This window comes from Zalophus californianus, chromosome 7 (genome assembly GCF_009762305.2).
Source record: "Zalophus californianus isolate mZalCal1 chromosome 7, mZalCal1.pri.v2, whole genome shotgun sequence".
In the NCBI taxonomy this organism is placed as follows: Eukaryota; Metazoa; Chordata; class Mammalia; order Carnivora; family Otariidae; genus Zalophus; species Zalophus californianus.
In genome coordinates, this window is record NC_045601.1 from 43,949,430 (window position 1) to 43,956,567 (window position 7,138).

The window sequence follows — 7,138 nt, forward strand, 5'->3', positions numbered from 1 at the left end:
CTTCTCCCTCTGCCTCCCTCTCTTTTTCCCTCTCTCTCTCTCTCTCTGTCTGTCTCTCATGAATAAATAAATAAAATCTTAAAAAAAAAAATACTTGGGCCAGGTGTTCCTTTTTGTGGTATATGTTATAGACCATATATATGCTTCTTCCTCTCCCTCTGCTCTTCCTCACTGCTTCTGCTCTGTCTCTCAAATAAATAAATAAAATCTTTAAAAAAATAAACTATATATATGCATACACACACAAACACATTCTCATATATGTATATATAAAATGTTTTTGTATATTATGTAGACTACATATAGATGATATGTAGATAGTCATATAGATGATACATATTAGATGATACATATGGAGAGTGTATTATTTGTTAAATTATATTTTTCTAAGAATTTGTTCACTCCAAGTTTGAATGCTTAGCATGACGTTTTTATTGTATTTTCAGTTTTTCATCTGCTACATATGTACTTATGCTCTCTTTCCATTACAAATACTATTTACATTTTTTCTTTTTCCTTGATCAATATTGCCAGAGATCTATGTTATTAGTCTTGTCAAAGAAACAGCTTTGGTTTTATTGATTATCTTTGTTGTATCTTAGTTTCCTGTTTTGTTAGTTTCTGCCCATATCTGTGTTTGTTCTTTCCTCCTGTTTTCTTAGTGTTTATTTTGTTGTTCTTCCTCAAACTTCTCTACTGTGAAGCTTAACACGTTAATTTTCTGTGTTTTCTTCTAATTTAGGTACTTGAGGCTATATATTTTCTGAAGAAAAGACTTTCACTCTCCTGGCTTATGTAATTCTTCTTTTATATATGTATTTTCTTACTCTCTGTGTGTATTATTTTTCCTGTCACAGAAACAAGCCCTATATGTTGGAGCAAAAAAATAAATTCAGTGGTGACAGATTCCAATCGAGGCAGTGGCATTGCTGGGAGGCAGTTTTTGCTTTGAGGTTGCTGGTGTTAGGAGCAGCCAGGTCCTCCTGTGTGTCCCTCGGTGTCCCTGCCAAGAAATATGTCACATTGGAGGAAGAAGGTATCTGGCCGAGGTGTGTTCATTTTTACGTTCCAGGGATACTTAACGTTGCTACATTCACAGGCGTATTTGCCAGCACCATTTCCTCTTTTCCTTCAGTTACTAGTTCCTTTACCCTCCAAACCTCAGTTATTAAAAGAGAATGAATTATCCCCAGTTCATTCCAACCCTAAGGGGAGTCAGAATCTTCCAGGACTCTCTTAGCACTAGCATTCTAATTCATCCTGTCTTCTCAGGGTTTTTGGCATCAAGTCTTCAAGGTCTTCAGTACAGGACAACAATCACGTGTTTAACAAGCACCATGTGGAGAACAGGTTGGGGTACAAGGAGAATAAGGCATTGTCAAGAACTGAATAATGTCTCCTCAGTGTTCATATGCTGAAGTTCTAACCCCCAGGACATCAGAATGTGCCTGTATTTGGAGACAGGATCTTTAAAGAGGTGCTGAAGTGAAATGAGATCACTGGGGTAGGCCTTAAGCCAGTCTGACCAATGTTCTTATAAGAAGCGATCCAGACACAGACACAGCACAGAGGAAAGACTAGGTGAAGACACAGAGAGAAGAAGACCATCTCTGAGACAAGGAGAGAGGCCCTCAGAAGAAACCAACCCTGCTGCCACCTTGATCTTAGACTTCAAGCCTCCAGAGCTGGGGAGAAACAGATTCCTGTTATTTAAGTCTCTCTGTCTGTGGTACTTGCCATAGCAACCCTGGCAAACTCATACGGGCAGGTTCTCTATGGTAAAGGCTTTTATACTCAGTAAGGAAAAGGGCGTGCTCTACACTAATTACAATACGAGGGCAGGTATGGGTAACCTCTATTTGAGAGGGATAAAAACAGTGTGAAGAAGGAGAGGTCACTTGTAGCTGTGGGGATCTGGGACAACTCTGTGCAGGGGGTGGCCTTTGAGCTGAGCCTTATAGATGCCATGGGAGAGATGGACATTCTGGGTGGAAGAAGTGACATGAGTGGGGCCCAGAGAAAAACCCAGGGCCTTTTAGAAGAAAATAAATATCCCATAACAAGTTCTGTCTCGGTTTAGCTGCAGCCCCCCCCCAAATCAGAATCAAAGGAATTGATGACACATACTTGTTGGTTCAAAGTTAAATTTCCAGACCATCTTCCTAGGACTTTAAAAGGAGTTAAATTTCTAGACCACCTTCATTGGACAAAAACCAGTTTTGTAACTCTTGGCACCTTACAGAATTGGAAGATGTACAAAAGATTAGAATTCACATACAAGAGATTATTGTTGACAAGAGATTAGGAATCAGACGGATAATTTCTTTGGAGACAGTTGTGGGAGTACTATGGCAGCCTCCCTCCCCTTTGGAAATATTTCCTTTCCTCTTGAGCCAATCGAAAGGGAATTTTAAGGGCACCACTCAGAGATGTGGACCTATGTCCATTGGATTCTGTAAGGACAAGAGGCTGCTACTGGACCCATGACTGGAAAATCCTAAAGTCAAGAGTCTGTGACTGGCTAATTGCATAGGGAATGGAGACTGTTGGGACAAAGGGTACTTGAGTGCTTTTTCCATGGGCCAGAGATGGCCATAATGGAGAGAGTAGCCTGCCTAAGAGCCTTGCTTAGAGCAGGCTGTGACCTTAACAGAAGGAGTAGATTCCTCGGCCCCAGGGGCTGAGGGAAGATACTGGAGGATACTGGATGGAGGAAAAGGCATACCTCAGGAGAAATGCAGGGATATATTCCAGGTGAAGCCTCCATAGATCCACAAATACACTCCAACAGAAATATCAGGTTTAAGCCTCTGCTACTTGGAGGTAGTGCCAGGTCTCCTGCTGCCAGTCAAGGCAGAAACTCTCCTCCTACTTGCCTCTCCCTCTGTCCTCTTCAGTGAGGATCCAGGGTTAGCCCTGTGAGCAGAGGACAGAGAGGCAGGGTCAGAAGCTCAGATACAGTAAAAAATGAAGAAGCCAGTCATGCTCTCTTTTCCCACAATGTCAGCGTAGGGCAACCTCCAATGAGGAAGAGAGGTTTTGAGTGAGATTTGGAGTTCTGACTTTTCTATGTGACTCAACAATTTACTAGAATGAGGCTTATGAGGACTCCTATTGACCACAGGACTTTTCATTATCCATGAGTGAGCTGCCTGAAACTTCACTGAGGACAATGATGAGTGCTCCAGAGCAGGTGGAGGGGGCTGTGAGGGGAAAGAACCAGGTTTTCTTCTGACTGTGTTCAATGAATCCTGCTCATTCAGTGTAATGGCGTCAGTAGTTTAGTTTGACATAAGGAACAAAAAGAGGAACAGTGGAAAATACTGCCTTAAAGGTAGTGAGACCCTGCAATGCTGTCTACATAGTTTGGAATTTATTCTGGACATCATGGAAGAAATTAAAGATGGGGCAGAAAGAGAGTAAAGTGATCAGAGCTTTAGGCAGGCTAAAGTGAAGACAAGCCATGGAGAGCTTGGCAGAGAAAATGCAAAGCACCCCACCCCTCATCATTTTCCTGCTAGATGCCCCAACTCTATACTTCCAGGACTCACTCATCGCCTGTCCTGACGGACCCAAATGAGAAGCTGAAGCCAGACTATAACCCAGAGAATCTCTTCAGCTGATCTTCTAGTAGGAGCAAAATTGTTACATGCATATATATATTTACCTTATATGTACATGTGTATGTGTGTGTGCATGTATTTAACTATACTTACATATGTGTATATATATTTTATATATATATGAAAAAAATCAAGGAAAAGCAAAAGAGTGATTACTTCGAAAGTCAATATAGCTGTCACCTCTGGGAGGAAGAAAGGGGACTGAAATTGGAGAGGGACAATATTAAAGACATAGAGAGATTAATTGGTAGGACATTAAATATATTAAATATTATTCAATTAAAATTATTAAATATAAGAGGCAATAGAATCAAAGCCCAAGTAAAAGAGTTAATCTTTGAGACCAGCAAGGAAACTTTATCTTTTATAAATAATCATGGGAAGGATGTCTTTAAAAATTGAGTATGTAAGGGAGAAGATTCAAAAAATTCACATCAGTCATTTCAGTAAAGTGGAGTAAAGGTCAGCTGCTGAGAATGTGAGGAGCAGTGGGTGGTGGAGTGTCAGGCCCCCAGTGTCTGCAATGCAGTTGTTGCTCAATAACTGTGTGTTGAATGAAAATGCTGATTAAGAGAATTTTTTTAAAAAAAACTGGAATAAACACTTAGTCACTTGCTAGGAAATAAGCCATGAAAGAATATAAGAATAAAAGAACACTTGGACAGCTCTTTGGTTTCAACTGAGGTTAGTAGCATAAATCTATTGTAGTAAAGCCAACTGGCAACCCAAGAGTTCTAGAGAAGAAAGAAAATGGTGGGCTTGGGAAGGAAGGACTAACAAAAGGGAGGCATTCTAGGGGGTTAGTAAAGACATAATAGAAATATTTTCCCTAAAAAGGGAAATGAAACCAGCCTTAGAGGCTGAGGGACTAAAATTCCCCTCTACTGAAGTTTCTGTCTCTCCTGGCCCTTTCCCACCACCATACAAACTTGCTGTTATTTCCCTCATCTTTAAAGAAGACAATACAAACCCTTCTCTTGACCTCAATTCCACTGCCAGCTACTGTCCCGTTTCTCTGCTCTACTTAGCAGCAGATGCCCTTGAAAGGGTCTCCTATACTTACTGTCTTAAATTTCCCTTCTCCTGTTCTCTCCTTTGTTTTTCTCCTACCTCTCTGGCTGCTCCCCCCTCCCTCTCCTTTGCGGGCCCTCCCCTTCTCCCCGACCTGTTAAGCTTGGAGTATATACTGGAGTTGGATCCTTCTTCTTTCTCTCTTCACTACCTATATTCACTCCTTGGCATTGCCATCCTGTCTCAAGACTTTAACCACCATCTATGCCTTTCAAATACCTATCTCCTGGCCAGAACTCTTTCTTGAAATTCAGACTCATACATCCACCTTTTACTCAACATAATAGATATCTCAAGCTAATTTTGTCCAGAACAGACCTTCTGAGTATCCCTCCCTTCCCTACCCTTACGTCTGTTCCACTTACAGTCTTCCACTTCTCAGTTGATGTCAACTCCATCCTTCCATCTGTTCAAACCAAAAGTCTTGGTGTCAACCTTCACTCCTTTCTCTGATACTGTACCTCCAAGCATCCTGTAGGTGCTTTCAATATATATCTAGAAGCCAACCATTTCACACTACATCCATTACTGGTACTCTGAGCCATCATATTTCTCTTACACAATAGAAGAGAATACCTAGAATACCCTGTCTCGCTTATACCTTTTACTTCCCATCATCTCCCCCCACCTCAGTCTATTCTCAACATAGCAGTCAAAGTGGTCCTGTTGAAAGTATATTAGATCCTGACATTCCTCTGTTTTAAAACCTCCAATAGCTTTCCAGTACTCGGAGTAAAAGTTAAAGTCCCTCCAGTGACCTACAACACCCTTCACAATCTGCTCTCAAGTAATTCCACTGAGCTCATCTTACCCCTCCCTTTGCTCTCAGCTTCACTGCACTTCTTGTTATTCCTACCACACTTGTCTTGCTCCTTATTTCAGGCCTTTGCTATAGTTGTTCAATGGCCTCGAATGTTCTTCTAGATCCCACAAGGCTGATTCCCTCAACTCATTCACGTCGTTGTTCAAATGTCAACGTTTGATTTAAAATCACACCAATGAAATGCTGGTAAATGTTTATCAGGTGCTTTTCTGGGAAAAGAGAAGCTGCACTTCGTGTCATTTGCAAGTTTTCATGGTGCAAATGTTCAGCAATTTCGAGTTACCACCGTGATGTCACTGAACTGATGTTGCTGAGCGTGGCAGTGGGGAGGAGAAGCCACATCAGCTCTCAGGAGCTGGGGCAAGATGATTGCAGCACACCACTGACTGCAACCCCCTCTCCCCCCCACCAAGGAGACAGACTCTCCTGTCTCCTTCTTAGTGTGCCCTATTTTTTCCAGAGCACGTATCACCTTCTCATGTAACATGTTACTTATTATTATGTCTATTGTTTATTATCTACCTTGGGCTACAATACCCCCCAGGGATTCTTGTCTGCCTTGTATTGATGTCTTGGAAGAACAATGCCTAGCACAGAGGAGGCTGTTAATACCTTGTTGGATGAATGGACTTCCTAATGAGGGGGGATAGTGCAGATATGGCAATGACTGACTAGGAGAACATACAGGGCAGAGAGCGGAGGTCGGCGCGAAGACGTGAGTATTCAGGACAGGTGTGGCCATCCCAAGGAAGGGCTGAAATGGAATGAAGTAGAACTGATGCCTTTGGAGCTGAAAATGCTGTGAGGTTAGGGAGTTCTGAGCAGCCATCACCTCCATGTGGTTTTAGAAGCAATCTCTTTTCTTGGCAGTAAATCTGGAAACATGGTTAGAAACCTCGGGGCTTTATGAGACTGGAGAGCAGCCTGCTTGTTTTGAAGCTCTAACTTTAACTTAAACAACATTATTTCAGAATATATCATTATTATCAGTTTGAATAAAAAGAATAATGTGCGCTGAAAATGAACAAAGGGAATTTATAGGTGTGCACTTACTAAAGAGAGAAAATTCTTGATAGTTTTAGGAAGTTCTTGGCTGTCACTTTTCCTTGAATAATCTGCCGTTGAGACTTACTTTTAATAGCGAACATGTTAATGTGACACCTTCTCACACCCTGATCCAGGGCCTTGAACATCTGGATTTTTCTCCTCTTGCAAACGTATGCTCTCTCACAATTAGCAACTCCATTTATACTGGAGCTTCTAATAAAACTTTTCTCCTAATGTACCACAGAAATCCATTTCTTCTCCATACATTCAGTGACATAGGACAATGCCAGCAAGCATGTGGCTTTTATGAGTTCTAAGCCTAACCAGCAATTAACTGCCCTGCTTTTCTGAAACCCAGTGTCATACTGTTCACACACTTGGAGATAATCAGCCTCTGCCTACATTGCCCTTGATCTGAAAGCTACTTAGCCTATTAACAGCAGTCTCAAATCTTTAAAGGCATGTTTCCCGCTGCAAGTTGTTCTCATTTATTCAGTTTCTCCAAAGGATACCTTTCATGAATGATGTAAAGGTTGAGTGCTGTTTAATATTCTCCTCTGATGTGCTGTGGGTT

At 41.5% G+C, this 7,138-nt stretch overlaps 1 long non-coding RNA gene across 1 annotated transcript; it reads right to left on the minus strand.

The window, feature by feature from the left end:
- Positions 1-420: 420 nt before the first annotated feature.
- On the minus strand, positions 421-5,128 carry LOC113926945. Its single transcript, XR_003521453.1, has 3 exons — positions 5,060-5,128; positions 2,726-2,916; positions 421-1,003 (listed from the first exon to the last, which is right to left on the minus strand). It is a non-coding gene; the product is annotated as an uncharacterized LOC113926945 (long non-coding RNA).
- Between the last annotated feature and the right edge of the window lie 2,010 nt (positions 5,129-7,138).